Source organism: Rhinopithecus roxellana, chromosome 10, assembly GCF_007565055.1.
Source record: "Rhinopithecus roxellana isolate Shanxi Qingling chromosome 10, ASM756505v1, whole genome shotgun sequence".
NCBI lineage: Eukaryota > Metazoa > Chordata > Mammalia > Primates > Cercopithecidae > Rhinopithecus > Rhinopithecus roxellana.
The window spans coordinates 27,957,658-27,976,245 of NC_044558.1; positions in this window are offsets into that span (position 1 = coordinate 27,957,658).

Sequence of the window (18,588 nt, forward strand, 5' to 3'; positions counted from 1 at the left end):
AGAACTCTCACAACTGGAGCTTTTCAACTGGAATTGAACATCTCAGGAAGCAATGAGTTTCCCTTCACCAACTGTAGTTGAAGAAAGTAGTTAAACAAGGGCTTGCTGCCAATTTGGGAATATCTGTTGAGTGCTTGTTGTTTTATTTTAAAAGACTCCAAGGTCCATTTCAGCTTTAAGATTGCATGCTTAATTCATCGGTGAATAAGGTTTTTTCACAGTGTAAGTTTTACAGAGTAGGAGTATTGGGTTAACTTTTGAGAAGCTCTTGAACCATAAAGCAAATCACTTTTCATTTAACTTCTATTTGAATGACCAAATTTGCAAAGATTCTCATCAAGTTTAATGTCTACACTTACTGTACTCTTTAAGTATACAATGAAGTCCTAGCAAATTAAATTCATACCTAAGAGAAACACGAGGCTTATTTATAAGTTCCCAGGTGGTTTTAGAAGCTGAGTAAAACAACCAACTAGACCTTACCCAACAGTGACTTCATGCTATTACTGAGAGTACAAAAGATATTACCTACTTGAAGGAGGATAATGATGCTGAATCTATAAAACCGTACATAAAACTGCATTGAAAGCAAAGCTATGTCTCATCCTTTCAGATACTGAGGAAACAAATATATTATAGAATTATAGGCTATTTTAAATAAAGATGTATAAGACAATAAATCAAAAGTTTAACAAAATATGACCTGATAGAAGCAAAACTACATTTATTCTGTGAAAGGTATTCTTTCAAAAAATAGATAAGCATTATTGCAATTAATATAACCAATAAACTTAAGTAGATGCACTTAGGATTAAAAAGTTTGGTTTCCCTCATAGTTTAAAAAATATTGATAGAACTGTAACCTATCAATATATTTGTTGATCTCTTTTCTATGATAATCTACATTAGTCTTAACCTAAAATAATCAAAATGTTTAAGCAGGTGATTTCCTTGATGAAACTGCAATGCACTGATAGCATTACCTGTAGAGCAAAGAGAATGCTGTAGAAATATATCTCATAGAAGAGAGAAAAACCTATGGCTTTTTGGATGACTCTTAAAGGAAGCTCAGTCCTTAAATTTCTGCCTCCCTGACATAAATAATTTATTTATACAGGTCACAACTAATTGCACATTTTGGTACTTCCCATTCTGCTGCATGGCTGCAAACACAACCTGAGCTGTTGACATGGTACAGATGGTTCACAGTTCCTGGAACAGACTCAGAGGAATTTGTAATGAATGATCATCATTTCAAAAATTTTGCATGTAGTTTCTTCTTTGCAGGAATCGTTTAGTACAATTTTCATTGTAAAACCCAAATTCACAAAGTAGTGTCACACATTTGAAAAATAATTTTTACAAACAAATTGACATCAAAATGTAGGGTAAACAATTTAAATGATAGTGTGTTTTAGCATGATTAAATATTTTATAAGAAACAACATGAATATTTTCCTGTGTCTCACTTTACTCAAATATTCAATGAGAATAATACCCACCTCACTGGGTATTGAAAAGATGAATAAATAGAAAGCTTAAGAGTTATGTTAAATGTCAACACATATTTTCTTTATTGCTTAGAGTTTAATTCAATGAGATCTATTTATGTTCAATTTCACATATAATTATAAACTTGTAATAGAGTAGGGCCTCAGAAAATGATGCCAAGTATGGCTCGTTGACATGCTGAGTACTTTAAACTGAAGGGAATCGGGAGGACCTCAGAAGAGACAGTCTCTCTGACCTTCTCCTAGCCCTTTTACTCGCACACTCCTTTATCCTCCAACATGAATCACAGAAATAAGAGTTTCTCTTCCCTAAGGCAGGTCATAGAACTCCTATTCTCCAATGCAAGCCATAAAACCAAGAAAGATCACTCTTGGACCTACTGCGCCTGAAAGTAGGTCAAACGACCCTTGTGTAACAAGTGTCCTGTCCTATACCTCAGGGGAAGGGATGAATCTATAAAGCCATAGCCTACAAAAGAGAGGCTAAGAAGAATCTGAACAAACAAGTTTTGCTGGGTTTCCCCCAGTTTATTTCCATCATGTTTTTTTTGTCCAATCAAATTTCTCTGCAAATATCCCTGTGCTTTGTCAGATCCACCATAAAAACACACAGTATTCCCTAGGTCTTTGTGTCTTCATTTCTGAAGAGTCCTATGTCATGTGAAATTCTATTAAATAAATTTATTGTGCTTATCTCTTTAAATCTGTTCTTCTCTTTATTAGGAATATCAGTCTTGGACCTTGAGATGGGTGAGGAAAATATATTACTTTTTTGCTCGTACACTAAGCACAGTGGTAAATGAGAGAGTATATATGTAAGAGATGGGCATGAGTTCAACCAGTTATAAGGTCAACTGTGACACCAGAATAGATTGATGGTGGTAGTAAGTTCCACACTGGCAGTGGGGGATGACTGAGGAAGATGATCTGGGAGACAGGTTTAAGCATATTCATGTTGCAGGTTCCCCTTGACCAAAAATATTCTACATTCACATAGTCCAAACTTTTCCCCACTGTACTTTCTCATGTAGTCAGATGTTCTATCTCTACAGCAACCCTTATTTGGTGCAGAAGCTTTAAAAAAAAAAAAAAAAAAAAGTATTGTGGGTGGGTAAGAAAGTAAATGATGGGATTCATTTTTCTATTTTTTAGTCATATTTATCTCCTAGCATCTTCTAAATCTTTTAGCGCCCTTTCATAGCTCTAGGCCTTTGAAAGTACAATTCTGCTTGGAATGTACATTTTCTCTCCCTTCCTGCCTACTACAGCATTTATCTGACAAACGTACTCACCTTTTAAAACTCAGCATAAAATAACTTCCTCTGTGGACCCTTTCCTAAATCTCCCAGAATGGGGAGCTGCCTTCCTCAGGGCTCTCACAAGGCTCTCCTTTAGTCTTTTAACACATTTATCAGACCATATATTATAATTGGTCTATACTTGATAGTGTCTATACTTTATACCTAAAACAAACACTATGCATATTGCATTTCCTAAAATTCAGTATCCAAATTGTGTTTCTAACAGATGTTTTTACTTTGGTTGACCGATATGATTGTTTTATCATAATATTATCTGCTAAAATTAGCATAGAGACAGAAACATAGCTGTGGGAATAAGAGAGGGAAGTTACAGATAATGAAAAATTATTAGAAATGGAAGTTCTAGGAAGGCATATGGATATGGAAACAAGACTCCAGTAACCTCCAGTTGAGGAAAAGGGTTTCCAGGTGATATAAATGGCTGTAGACTTTTAAGAGAAATCAAAAAAGCCTACTCATCAATTCTGCTCAAGGCAGACTCTGAGAAGAGGATCCTCAAATTTAAGTTATTGCTGCTTTGAATTCTATCCTCTCCAAAATAGCCACAGAAGCATATTGTAGTAGGCTTTATTGAATTTTATTTCCCTTTCTTTTACCTTCCAGTAGTTTAGTTAGTACTCTAAGCTCAGTTTTTAAATTGTCATGCTTTTTACAGTAAATTTCCCTTTCCAGGGAAATTTTATACAAATTTTAAAACAAAATGCTTACTTTTATTACTGTTAGTTTAAAAACCTGGATTTTATCAAATGGGAGCTCTGTACCAGGTCAGGACTATACTAGATCTGACTACAAAGTGGGGAGAATCATATAAAGTTGTATAAGATGTCAAAACATGGTGCCTGCTTCCAAGGAACCCTCAAGCTCATGAAACAGACACAAGGAACCCATCACACTCACCCAAGGAGAAGAAAAGAAAATTTAACATGCCAGCACCGCAGTTCATCCCTTCGGCGTCTAATTTTACATTTGGCATGTTCGATGTGCGTTTTATCAAAACACTGGAAGTTTGCCTGTCTCACATGTTAAACTGAGCTCTCTGGGGACAGGTTTTAACAATTTGATTATTGATAAAGAACAAAGGATATTATTGTTCAAAAGATATTTGATGTATAGTCATATATCCTCTCCAGTTGGAAAGGAAGGGGCATGAAAGTTTAGAACGATAAACGTCTATGGAAATTGATTTTATGGCTGAGGTGGGGAAGAAAGCAGGATATAGGATAGTTCTCAGGTTTGTGGCTTAGAAAACCAAAATGGAAGATACTGCTATTTACTGAGAAAAAATGTGGGACATTCTAAAGATACGTGAGTTTAGGCTGGCATATATTGGATGTGAGCTATCTTTGGGGTACTCCAGGAGAGGTGTGTAGCAATCATTTGTTGGGGAGGAAGCAATAGAAGCTAACATTTAGGATTTCCGTCTTCAGAGTTAAAGTGAGTTGCACTTCATGCCAGTTCACCATCTAGGTCAGCTTCATGACCTTAGGAAAATAACTTACTATCTTAAAATCTTCTGTCTATTATTAGTAAGAAGGCTTTAAAATATCTAGCTTAAAAATTGTTTCAAAGATTATGACAATCTGAAATATAATTTTTTGTATGATCTACCTTCCCAACTGAATTTTCTGTTCTTTAAGGATAGAGACTACATCTAATTCTATATCTTAGTACTTAGAACTGTGCCTGGGACATAGTAAGAATTCAGTATATACTGAGTCAGTTGAGTGGTCAAACGTAACCCTTGTGTAGTAGGTGCTGAGCAAACAGTGAATATAATTATTATATGAGACTGGAGCTTAGCAAAGAGGGCCAGGGAAGGTAATTGTTCATATAGTTGATTCTATGTACGGGTTAGCATAGACCATTCTATAGTGTTTGTACACCAAACTCAGGATATTCCTGAGAAATGAAAATTTTAAGGAGTAACAACTGAAAGGAAAGGAATCTGCTGTCATGACATTCAACTTTGCCCAGTTGTTCTAAGTTCATCAAATCTAAGTGTTAATGTCACAAATTATTCCTGGAGATGCTCCTTCCTTCATCCATTAACACCAGATTCAGTGCGGTGAATTCTCCTTTGATTCAACCAAGAGTAGGTCCCACCTGAAACTGGACATTCCTCCTTCAGGCTGCCTGCTGCTCATCTGTCTTCGGAGTTGCAGAGTTCCAACAACAGCATTCAAGAGTGCCATTGGCTTTAGTGGGGGTAACTTACAACACAGATATGAGCGGCTATTCTTTCCATGCATTCCTGTATATAACAAGCTGTAGGTGTTCCTTCTATTTGGATACAGCTCACAACTTACTTCTGTGCTGCTGCTGTTAAAACAGGAGACAACCTTGACATCTTTTGATGGGAAAATCTGATTTGTTTTAGGCTATTCTGGATTAAAGTTTTTAATTAGACTCAGAGAAGGTGACAGCATTGTGGGTGTGTGAAGTTGCCTTCCTGCCAGCTGAGTGTTTCTCCTTTTTGCCTGTGTGGAAGAGAAGGTTGTATTTGCTTTTTAACACTTCATGATAGATACTTTCTCAGGTTTTCTGTCAACAGCTGGCCATTTGGTGTCTACTTATGTATTTTTTCAATCAGATGACAGAAATGTTTTAAGGGGCTTCTCCAATCACAACCAAAATAGTTTTTCTAAATATCTGATACTAGCAACAACAACAATTTTTCATCATTGTAAGTTTCTATTATATTCAGAACATGAAGAAAGTAGGGAAGGGAAGAAGGGAGGTCTGTTAAGGAGTTGCTTGTTGTGACCTAAGTAAAACACAGAGATGGCCTGTATTAAACAGGTACAGTGAGATTGGAGGGAAATGAAAGAACTTAAATATATAAGGAGCTATAAATTATGTGACTTGGTGCTAGATTTGTGTCTTTATAAAAAGAGACACTAGATATCATGCTTCGTATCTCTCTCTCTACCCTGTGGAAAGATGACAGTGTGGATGTGGATGACCATGTGGAGATATAAGGAGATGACAGTCATCTCTAAACCAGGAGAAGGTCCTTCACTAGATGCCAAATCTGCTGCCAACTTGATCTTTGCACCAGAATGTGAGAAATAAATTTTCTGTTGTTTATGACACCCAGAGTATTGTATTTTTGTTATAGTATCCCAAACTGACTAAAATACAGTCTATGCAGATATTTTACTGTTAGAGGATACATGTCAGAACTCTGAAGAATACTGAGACTTAATGAATGATAGAAGCTCATTTCTCTTTAAAGAACTAAACTGAAAAATTAAAAGTAACCTTTGGGTTTAGTACTGAAGAGCTAATTGATTGCCTTGATATGGGAAAATTGCATGGACTGTTGGCAATGAATTGAGTTTCTAACAGATAACATGGCTTCTATCATAATCTATTTTGGAATGGCCATTGCCTTTTATGCCAGTTAAAAATAGTTGTTTCTCTCTCCACAATTGCTCACCATTTATACTTTAACTACAGAGCTCTTACCAAATTGATTCCTAAGGAAATATATTTTCCTCCAGGACAGATCTGCTAAAAATGCTAACTATATTTTCACCTGTGACTATTTTTTTCCTTCTGATTTGTGCATTCATTTTCCATCAGTTCTATTTGACTCATGGGTTTTATGTCTAATAAGTTTGGTAGAAAGAGAAGAGTCCAAGCTGATCTATAAATTACTTGTTCATTGTCACGGTTTCTGAAACTTTGAATTGCAGTGTCACAGATAGCTTTGACTCCAGAAGCTCAGTGTTTTTCTGTCTAAATTTTCATGCTCACATAAGTGTAGGCTACATAAATATATCCCAAATATACATAAATATATCCCAAATTGTTTAACCTTAAAGCAGAGAAATGGAAAGAAGGACTAGCAACACCATGCCAGGCACATCTGAACCAACCAACCAAACAAACAAAAAAACACTTCAGTAATCCAGACCTTTAAAACTTCCATCATTTACACAACCAGGCTGAGAACAAACTCATCACCAAATGTCCTGTGAATGCAGCTGGAGAAACTGATGCAAGGAATAATGAGATCTATATCAAAGAGGTAACAAAGCATGGCAAAATCATCAAGGCAAAGATTTACTGGCAAAGATCACCAAAGAGCAATAATCTCTGTCTTGATATGCAGCAGGTGTGCATATTGGAGAGGCATTAAGTCATCTTCTGATGCCAGGAAAGAGCCTGGCCCCTACAGTGCTACAAGGGAGTGCTGACTTCCCTTAGCTCCCTGGAATATTGCTAAATTGAATTTGGACTGCCATTGTAGCAGATAGAGCCTGAATTATTTGGAAAACTTCAATTATTGTGGGCATACCATGGGGCTTGAAGAAGAGATTATTTGGCTCCTAATGTTGTAAATTTAATTTTGTGAACACCTGCTAAAGGACTAACTAAATCATTTGCCAGTGTGAAATACATCACACTGAAAGTTGATTTTATATTTATTCTCATGGATCCATACTCCTTAAGAAGTCTGCCTCAGTCTACAGAGTGTGAAATGAATTTCATGAAGGTTTTTCCAATAGTTGAATCTTTCCAAGCTAAAGAGAATTACTGAGTATTTTCGGGTTAATCATACTAGTCAGAGTATTGATTAAAATGGAGACTTTTTAGGGGTTTTTTGGTACAATTGTCTCCTTTTTTAAATGTCTTAATTATAAAAGTATAATGTGTGATCATCACACTTTTACCAAAGAAGTCCTGGTTGCATCCTCCCAACAGTCTCTACGAATGGGGCTGATAATTAATAGGTAGGGAACCAACTGTCCTCCTACTTCAAAAAGTAGACAGAATTAGGGCAGACATAGCTTCAAGACATATAAATTCAAGATTTAATAACTTTTTGTTGCTGTTTGAAAGAAAAATACAGTTTCTACTTTGTTTTTTTGTCATTTTCCGAAAGTAAAAAATTAGAGAAATAAATTCTTAATATGTACATCAATTAATATGGGAATTTAAAATCTATTGGAGTAAAGAAAAAAAATGATTCATACCTCTGGTACCCTTAGTAGTACAAATGAACGTCGAAAAAATATTTACATTTTAAATACACAGTGGAAAACCCCATAATCTACAAAATTTTTTTACAAAATGAAGATAATGAATGTAAATCTGTTAGTATTGTCACTAAAGTTTAACTTACTTACTTTGGGATACAAATGACAATAAAATAATATGTTTTGGGAATAAAACAAGGAAATATATTTCTAAGTTGAAAGTGATCTTTTAAATCATCATTTTGGGAATATAGACTGTTTGGTGATACTTCTTTGGAAATGCCTCTGAATCAGCCTACATTATAAAAATTCAGATTTTATAATGTAGCATTAATTTGGAACCCTAACCTGTATTATCAAGATTTGTCATATTATTCATTGAATTTGAGAAAATCCTGTTTATTGATTTAAGCCTACTTTACTCCCCAAGTACCATATCCAGTGTGACCTAATTGCATAATTCAGAAAATTTGCACCTCTCCTTTCCCCATGACCCTCCTTAAAAAATGTCCAGACTTCAAATTTCACAGGCCAAGTACATCAAACCTAACTCAAAGCAAATCAGGATTAGCATTCCTTTTTGAGCAGTCTAACATAAAGCAATGGGACACTGGAGCAGGACTCCCATGTGGCGGCATTTCTCAAAGTTCAGTAGAAGGGTAGTAACAATTCCAGGAGCTCTACCTACCTTGATGCCAACATGTATGCATGTCTGTCTTCACAATTAGTGTTTAAGCTTAAGGGTATAGATCATGTTTCACTGAAATGTGTATCTTTCACGTAATCTGAAAGAGTTTTTTTTATTTGCTTACATTTATTTTTAAAATCTTGGGGCATATCAGAATTCACATAGATCTAAGGACGAGGCATAGAGTGAAAGAGATAGGTGGGAAGGTTGGGTCACATCGTATAAATGTACACGGGCTGCTTTTTCTAGGCAACCCACACAAGCAACAATTGCTTTCCTGAAAGAGCTATGCTATTTGTAGTTGCTACTGTCACAGTTTAACAAGGAGAGGGAGCTCTTAGAAGATTCTCTAAATTTGTTGCAAGACAGTCACAGAAAGCTACCTTTCAATGTCTGTTTGCTATAGCTGAAGGGAAGACTGGTGGTAAACTGACCAACAACCAAAATGAAATATGGATAAACTGAGAGCAAGTAAACAATAGGAGTTAAGAAGATGAGGATGTATGTGCCAAAGGGAGAGGGTAGAGAAACGATTGCTAGCATTCTAGGAGCTCCTGATTTCCACGATTGGATAAAATTGGGAACTACTAAGAAGGTGTGGAGCTACTCACCACCTTCATCAGGTTAGAGTTCTTTATACCACGAAAGTTGTGCTAAGATGGAAATAAAAGCATGAATTGTTTATGTTTAAGTAACTTCAAGCAGAAAGCAGAGATTTAAAATGTTCATGAAGAAGAAGAAGTGGAAATATCTACCAGAGAGTCAAGTGGCACTGACAGTGATTGAAATATGACCAGGTTTTCAGTTTTCAATTGCAGAAAGGAGAAGAGGGAGCTTCTTGAGGAAAATATTTGGAATAAAGAAAGCAAAAAAAGTGCACAACTCTCCCTTAGAAAAGCCTGGTAATGAAGTGCTCGAGTTTTATCTTTATTATTTGCCACCAAACTCCTCAATGGAATTAGAATACTTACTGGGTTTCAATATTTTTTATTTTAAATTAAATGTTATCTATTATTTTAATTGTCTTATCCTTTCACCTTTCTCTTATTTTCAAAACCAATGTTTTTATTCTTTTATAGAAAAACTGGGCTCATTTTAGCTTCTGTAACTCTGTTAAAGCAGGCTGAAAATGGATTATGTTGAAGATGTTTATTCATGAACAACCAAATATCCCCTTCTTTGCTGAAATTACAGCTTTAGTTAATTAATTATATTGTAGGCATTTACACTTCTGTGGGAGGAGCACAATAGCACAAGTTGCTCACAGGAACAGCTTCAAGAATATCCTGCTCGTAATACTCACACATTATAAGGATGTCAACCATTTAAAATGTGTTTCTTTTTACTCATGTTAATTTGCTGACTTCTTTTGCTTATCTCTCTGGAATCTTGGCCAATGTATACCTAAATGACCAAGAGTTCTCACCACAAATATTGAATGAAATAGTTCTTTCTGAAAACTTGTTCCCTAAGCTTTTAGTTTCCAGTGTCTCTCTGAATTCTTCATGCTCTACCTTTGAAACATTCTCTTGTTTTCAGTTTATGTCAACAACTCACCTTGCCTAATCAATCTCTCTTGTCTCTTCTGTTGCAGAAGCTGTCATAATGGAAATGGTGGATTTAAGATTCAGGATTTACCTTCCAATTCCATATGCTCTTTGACCACATCCTAAGAAAGCTGTGAGATTTCAGTATCCCATTTTTAAGCATTTGTTGTAAACACGTCTGGCAGATGGCCACAACACCTGGGACAATTAAGCCCAAGGGATGGTTGAGTAGTTTCTAAGGCAAGCAGAATCTTCCATCTGCTCAAATGGCACTTTCGGGGTTTAAGTAAACCAGTGTTGGCTACTCAGGGTTTATTCCCCTCACAAGCCTACTCTTCTGTCTTCAAATACTTACTGTCTGCCCCTCTAAAAAGTAGAGAAAACAGAAAAGTAAATATTTACTCTATTTCACAGCTGTCTACCTGTCGTAAAATGGATAACTTAGCTCTGTTGGGTTTATCCTTAAGAAACAAGATCAAACAGTTTTCATGAAATTCCACTCACATTTTAAACGCATGACTTATTTTGGTTTATTCTTTTCTAGAATATTCCAAAGCCAGAATTAAATGCTAAAGAATCAGTCCGCCCATTTAAAAGATATTGGTGCACTATGTAACAGATTGTGGCTACCAACATTCTGAGTCAGTCTTTCCCCTCCAAATGCCCTGTCTTCCCCTACACATATTGAACCCACTAATTAATTTTGTATGATGAAATATTGCCAGATTGGTATGGGGAAATATATTATTTGGAATCTAAGTTGTTATTTTGAAGGTTTATTTCTTATGGTAAAAACACAAGAACATTTTCACAGAATGCGCAAGGTTTTTTTGTTTGCTCGTTTCTGTTTGAGAATGCACAGTAAGTTGGCTAGTACAAGGAAGCTCCTACATCCCTGCAAACTTCAGTCAAATTGCCATGTGAAGTCATTGCCAAGTTTTCAAAATTGAGTCTGGACTGCTATTCCAATTCACCACCGTTCCGCCTCCATAGCAGATGGTGTTCGCTTATGCAGGGGACACAGATGAAGCGGTGTGGTGGAGGTATCATTCCACTGCTAAGGTTTCGAATTTTCTTGCTCTCAAGAACTCGATGCCGAAGAGTAACAATTTCTTGATCTTCACTCTCTGTCGTCAGCTAGTGTCCGTCTTTTTTCCCCATTTCCTCCATTCCACCCACTCTCCAGCATTACTTCTGGGCCGCAACTCTTTCCCTTCTGAACTATTTTTTTTGCAAGCACATTGATGTTTTGCTGATAATTCCTGAATATGCATTTTCAGTCCTGAACCTCAGTGCCTATCTGACTTTCATATGTGGGCAACCTTATGGTATAACTGGAAGAATCTCCCAAATACTGAGACTTTTTGAAACCTGTCAAAAAGTTGAAGAACAAGAGTTTGGCTCTTGGACTCAGATCAGACTCAGATTTGATCTTGACTCTGCCACTTGCTATCAGTGTAACACTGGGGCATATATTTGACCTATGCTATTTGTAAAATGGAAATAAGTATTCTTTGGAAACCTCACAGTGTTTGGAGAAATAAATGAAACTGAATTTATGTTTGGTATAGTAAGTGATACATGATTATGCTCTTCTCACTGCCAATTTCCTGAGAGTCATAAGCTTCCAACATTAGAATTACTGTCTTTGCTCCTTTACCTTCCAAATCAAATCCATCATCATGTTCTATTTATTATGATGCCCCTCTATTTTCTGCATCCATGGCTACAAGCTCAGTCCAGAACATCGTCTCAAATCTATATTTTGTATTTAAATTTATTTACATTTTTCTATTCCTTTAACATAATTAAATTTTCTTTCAATTTTGCAAACATGATTTAAATTCAACTATGTGCCATAGAGATTGCTAGGCCATGTTTTCATTAGAGTTGCTTGACTCCTTTGTAACGCACTGCTATTTAAGGCTTGGGCTCTGGAACCAGACTTGAGTTAAAATGCCACCTCAATAACTTATCAGCTATGTAACTTTTAATAACTTACTAATGTCTCTATCTCAGCTGCATCATCTCTAACAAGGATATAATAACAGTATCTTATCTCATAATGGTGGTTATAAGAAAAAAGGACATAATGAATATAAACCTGCTTAATATGTAGAAAGCACTTGTAATTTTATTAATCATTATTATCCTCAAATATTTCTTTCAGCATCAGCCTCCCATTTTGAACACCTACAATGACAACCTTTTCATTTTTTTTTTTTTTTTTTTTTTTTTTTTTTTTTTGAGACGGAGTCTCGCTCTGCCACCCAGGCTGGAGTGCAGTGGCCGGATCTCAGCTCACTGCAAACTCTGCCTCCCGGGTTTACGCCATTCTCCTGCCTCAGCCTCCCAAGTAGCTGGGACCACAGGCGCCCGCCACCTCGCCCGGCTAGTTTTTTGTATTTTTTTAGTAGAGACGGGGTTTCACCGTGTTAGCCAGGATGGTCTCGATCTCCTGACCTCGTGATCCGCCCGCCTCGGCCTCCCAAAGTGCTGGGATTACAGGCTTGAGCCACCGCGCCCGGCCAACCTTTTCATTTTATATCAAAATGAAGCTTCTGCAGTTTTAGTTCTTTATTAACTTTCTTTTAACTGATTCACAGTAAGTTCTTTGATACATGCCTACATCCCCACATTTGGCCTGCACATCTATTCACTTATTTTCCTCTCCTTCATGGTCCTGAGGCCCCTAGTCATCTGTGTGATCTCTCACAATATGAATTCTCTGACTCAGTAAACCATAATATTTATCCACGTTTCTTCACTTTTATTTGACGTACCTTCAGATTCAGTGCATTTCCCCAAATCATTCCCACTTTTTCTTCTAATTTCAAGTATGCTGCTTAGAACAGATTCAAGAATCTTTCCCTTTCTACGTGCTTCTAAACAAATCATTCTTGTATTCCCTCCATCTTCAGAATAATTATGTTCTGTTTGTGCTATACTGAATCTGTTACTCCCTAAGCTGGTTTGAATCTTTCTGCTCCAGCCATGCTGGTCTCCTGCTGTTCCTGAAGCACGCCAAACACCAATCCATCTTAGGGCTATTGTGCTGGGTTTTCCCTTTAAGTGAAAACAATGCTTTTCTCTGAATATCTGCATGATTTATCCTCATTTCATTCAGGTCTCTGCTCAAATATCACCACTACAAAGAATCACCATGTCAACCTTACATGATTTCATTTTTCTTTCTAGCATTCGACATACGTAACTCTCATGTTCGTTTGGCTATTGTTTGTTTCTCCCACTAGAGGGCAGGACCATTATCTGTTTTGTTGACTGTTCAATTCCCAGCTCCTAGCACAATGCCCTTTACATAGTAGACACTCAATATTTATGAAATGAATACATTGTAACCTAGCTCACCACCAAAAATAATTCTAAATACTTAAAATGTAGGGACTATGTATTGGAGTTTTGTAACATTTCTTCACATATTGCCATAGAGAGAGAAACATGCTGGCTTCAGAACAAGACTGACCCAAATCCCCAAATTCTCAATTATTTGAGTAAATCCCAGTAATTTTCTCTCTGAGCCTCAACCTCCCTATATGTATAAAATAAGCATAGTAATACCCATCATGATGGATAATTTTATATGTCAACTATGGTGCCCAGTTGTTTGCTCAAACACCAATATAGATGCTGCTGTGAAGGTATTTAGATGTGATTAACATTTAAATTAGTAGAATTTTGAGTAAAGCAGATTACCCTCCATAAAACAAGTAGGCCTCATGTAATCAGTTGGCCTTCAGAGAAAAGACCGAGGTTTCCAGAAAGATAAGTAATTCTGCCTCAAGACTGCAACGTAGAAACCCTGCTTGAGTTTCCAATCTGCAGATTTAGCTCTCAAGATTGCAATATCAACTCTTCTCTGAATTTCTAGCCTGTTGACCTGCTCTATAGATTCCAGACCTCCCAGCCCGCATAATTGTATAAGCCAATTTCTTAAAATCTCTCTCTCTGTGTATGTGCATGTGTGCGTTTATATACATATATACCATACCATATTATTTTCTCTGAAAAACTTTGACTAATACAGCAACTTTACTTGAAGTTAGGATTAAATGATATAATATGTTTAAAACTCTTATTAAATAGTAACAATTATTACATGGTCAGTAAATTCTTTTGCCAAGTTATTATGTCTGCCACATGGCAAGTACTCAACAAGTATTTGATGAATGAATGAATAAGTGAATGCCAGAAAGTGGATGTCTTCTGAACACATATTATTCCAGATGATTGTAAAAGCTCATATGATTTGGTCAGCATTACTCATTTCTGAATATTATTCAAACCAGAATGTACAGCACATTGCATTCCCTGTGAAGGTCTAAAAATGTTATATAAATATGCAACATTATTCACTGAAAATAGATCAGAATTTCTTTTATGATAGCAAAAGTACTGTTTGAAAATGAAAGGAAGTCGAATGCCAAATCGCTCCATGAATCTTCCAGCAGCTTTGAGATAAGCACAATATTATGTATCTGAACACCCTTCATGAGAGTGTTTTGAACACTAGTTAGCTAATTGGGGCAATGTTCTTTGGGGGAAAAAACTATATTATATAAATGTTGAGTATTTTAGTTCAGATGGAAATGGGAGGTGGTAAGGGATTACAAAAAATATTTGAGCATCTGGAAATTAAGTACACAAATTTTAATATATAAATTCAGATGGTGCTCTGGTGAGAATGTATTATGTTCTAAAGGACTAAAAAAAAAATGAAACAGTCACTGCTGAATTTTAGCACATTTGTATGTATTATAAAGGTATTTTTGCAGTATATGAACTCAGAGGCCTATCAGATGCCCTCACATTTGGAGTCTCCTCAAAGAGATCAGTTAGAAGACTAAGAGGAAGACCTTTTGGCAGGGAAGGCAGGGCAAACACCAGGAGAGTGGTAGCAGTCTTTAGTGCCAGCAAGTATATTCTCAAAGCTTCTCCCATATAGAGACATTTAGGGAGTGGATAAGAGGAGAAGGGAATGATTGAAAGGACAAAAACGGGATACTGGAAACTAAATAGCTTATCCTCAGTTTTGTCTAGCTTCTCAGTCAGAGTCCTTCAAAAGAAAATTATATTTTTTAATTCTACTAGAATTCTTACTGTGGTAAAAATATCCTGAAATTCAGCAGTAATGCTTGTTATCTTCCAGCCTTAATTTAGAACATGGCTCAACCCTATTGCCCCTGTCTTTCCAATGCCCTGATTTGGTATTTGGGGATAAATACTCTAAAGAGAAGATATTTGTTAATTGGGATCACAATCTGTCTAAATTAGGAAAATATCTCTACTAGTTTTATATCTGCTTACATCACAAATCTACTCACTGGAATAACCAGATCTTTAAGCATTTTTAAATACTTATTTAAAAATGTATTTTAACACTTTTTTATTATACTGAGTTTGGCTTATTTCAACAGATGCTGAAGTCAGCCTTCCAGTTCCATGGGACTTTAGCAATGATAGGGGAAATATCTGGATTTCAATTCCTTTCTCAGTATTTGAAGTCAAGCCAACTACAGTTATTGGCCTCTAGATATGTTCAAGCTGTCACATTTTTTTTTTTTTTCATGAAAGTTATACCAATTAGAACATCAATGAATTGGAGACATTTGAGAAAAAGAAAGAAGAGAATTAAAGGAACCAAAACCAGTTCATGGACTTCTGCCCCCTAGAATCCTAGGTTCCCTAAGTGACATAAAATACCTTGGGGCTATGTGTGGCTGGCAAAGTAAAATGACGTTTTGGACATAAATTGAATCCCTTGTTTGAAAATAAGTGAGTTTTTTCCTAGAGCAATAGAGCTTGCAAAAATGAAGCTCTGAAAGATGAACTATACTTAAAATTCACAGTACATGTGTGCCCCATGTCTTAGCATTCGGAAGTTTTCTCCCACATTGTCTCTTGGCATAATCAATGCTCATTTGACTTTTAGTGAGCCCATGGCTGGGAGTGCACCACTCAAGAGCACACAGGGACTGGTAGAATTATTTATGGAGAGCCACTGAGAAATCTATTCTAATCCACGTAATCTGTAATTTGAGGGATCCAATCTCTAAATGCATGCCAATTATTTCTTAATTTTTCATTAAGCAAAATGGAATTTGTCACAAATGACTGTTGTGTTGATATGCACGGGTCTAAAGTGCATTCAAGCTGGTAACACCATTAAATAAGCTGATACAGCACTGAGTATGTTTTTTTTTTTTTTTTTTTTTTTTTTTTTTTTTTTACATGGAAATGAAAAGTTATCACCAAAGCTTTAAACAGAAGAGAGGAACCTTCCCCCTGCCTCAGCCTCTCTAGTTTTATATCTCCAAGCTACATCAGTATGTATAGACACCAGTATGCAGGCCTTTTAGAAAGCCTTTTAGACCTTTTTAGAAAAGACTTGCCGCCAAAATTTGAAATACTGACCAAACTAGATTTTAAAAAGAAAAATGCATACTTTTACTAATTTATAGATTTTCAATTTTGATAAATTTCTGGTATATCATTCTCCACACAGCTCATCACTGTGCTCTTTCAAATGTTTCCCCTCCCAGAAATATACACATTTATATTTATATATAAGTGATATATATACACATGCATACATTCATATAGATCAATATATCATACTTGCCAAATTAGCATTCATTCCAAAACACGTGCAAAAAATTATCTTCATGAAGTATTTTGTGCTTCCAGGTGAGGTGACAGGTCTGACTTTAGAAACCTGTCACTAAAGAGCTAGATAGCTTGGCAGTGCTTCAGACTTGCCAGTTGAAAACATGTTGGCCACAGGTTTTATTCTCCAAATCTGCTCAGTGAAACCCCACAGCAACAATGGTCATTACCAATAAGGCTACTAGATATTGTTAGAGAATCTAGAGACCATAAATTGACATGCTGTATGCATAAATTTGCATATGGAATTAAAAAGGTCTTCATTCCAAGTGGGAAAATAAAGTGACTTCCTGAAAGCAGTGTTCTTATGTTTAATCTCAACGGTCATGTCGGGACATCTGAAATTTACAACATGTTGTGTCATGATGCTTTAGAAGGAGTGTGGTAGAAATGTCTGTGTTTGTAGTGACTGGCAGAGAATCAAGCTTCAGATCATGCATGCAGAAACAAATGGGAAGAAAATATCGCTGTTGTTCTCGCTGGCTCCTTTCACTACAGGATAAACAAGATGAAAATTTTAATTTTATATGTTTAATCTAGTAACTACAGTTCAATATCGGTAGAGAAAGATTTGGACAAATCTTTCTGACTCCTACTGTTGTAATTCTCTATCATACTGTTTTAATACAATAAGCAGTAATTGGGATGAAGTAAAGAAGTCAGAGAGAAATCACATCATGTTACAAGTATTTAGTAGATCCCTTTCCGACCCCACAGAGTTGTGAGAGATGCTCATGGAAGCTGAAAATAGCCAATGACTTGTTGTTCATACTACTCCTGAGAAAAAGCACATTAAGGAAAAGGCTGGCTCTGGCTTTTTCAACACATAAACCTGATTATAGTAGTTTCATGTGCAAAAACAATTTAACGAAACTTCTAAAACACTTACATCCTGTAGGCTTCCCATATCTATGTAGAATTGTCAAATTAAATATTTTTGTATATTATTTATTTTCAGTCATTTTTAACTTAACCACACCAAGTGATAGTTGACATTTATAAAAATCTAACTCTTAATCATTAGGATGATTAAAAGTGACACATTGTATTAGGGTTCTCCAGAGATACATAGCCAATAGGAAGGATAGATAGATAAAATGGATGATCGCCAGGTTAGTGGATGAGAAGAGGTTTAATAGGGTAATTTGCTCATGTGATTCTGGAGCCTGAGAAGTCCCAGTATAGGCCTCTGCAAGCTGGAGGACCGGGAAAGCTTGTAGCATGGCTCAGTTCAAGTCCAAAGGTCTTAGAATAAGCAATTCCAATGTTCCAATGGTATAAATCTCAGTCGAGATCTAAAGGCCTGAGAAACTTAGGGCCTACTGGTGCAAGTTCTGGAGTCGAAAGTCCCCAAATCCTGGAGTCCCGATGTTCAAGGGCAGGGGAAGAAGGGTATCCCAGTTCTAGAAAAGAGAAATTTCATGTTTTCTCTTCTTTTTGTTCTGTCTGGGACCTTAGGCAGTTGGATGGTGCTAGCTTACATTGAATGAGGGAAGATCTTCCTATGTAGTTCACTGATTTAAATGTTAGTATCTTCTGGAACGCCCTCACACAGGCATACCCCAAAATAATGCTTTACCAGCTATCAGGGTATATCTTAATTCAGTCAAATTGACACCTAAAATGTACCATCACACGTATTATTCTAAACAATGCCCTATATTCTTTTTTTTATATTGTAACTATAGACTTTTATTTGGTCATTTAACACATACTTATTGAAAATGAAGTATGATCAAGGCATTGTGAAAAGCTCTAGCCGGGCGAGGGTGGCGGCGCCTGTAGTCCCAGCTACTCGGAGGCTGAGACAGGAGAATGGCGTGAACCCGGGAGGCGGAGCTTGCAGTGAGC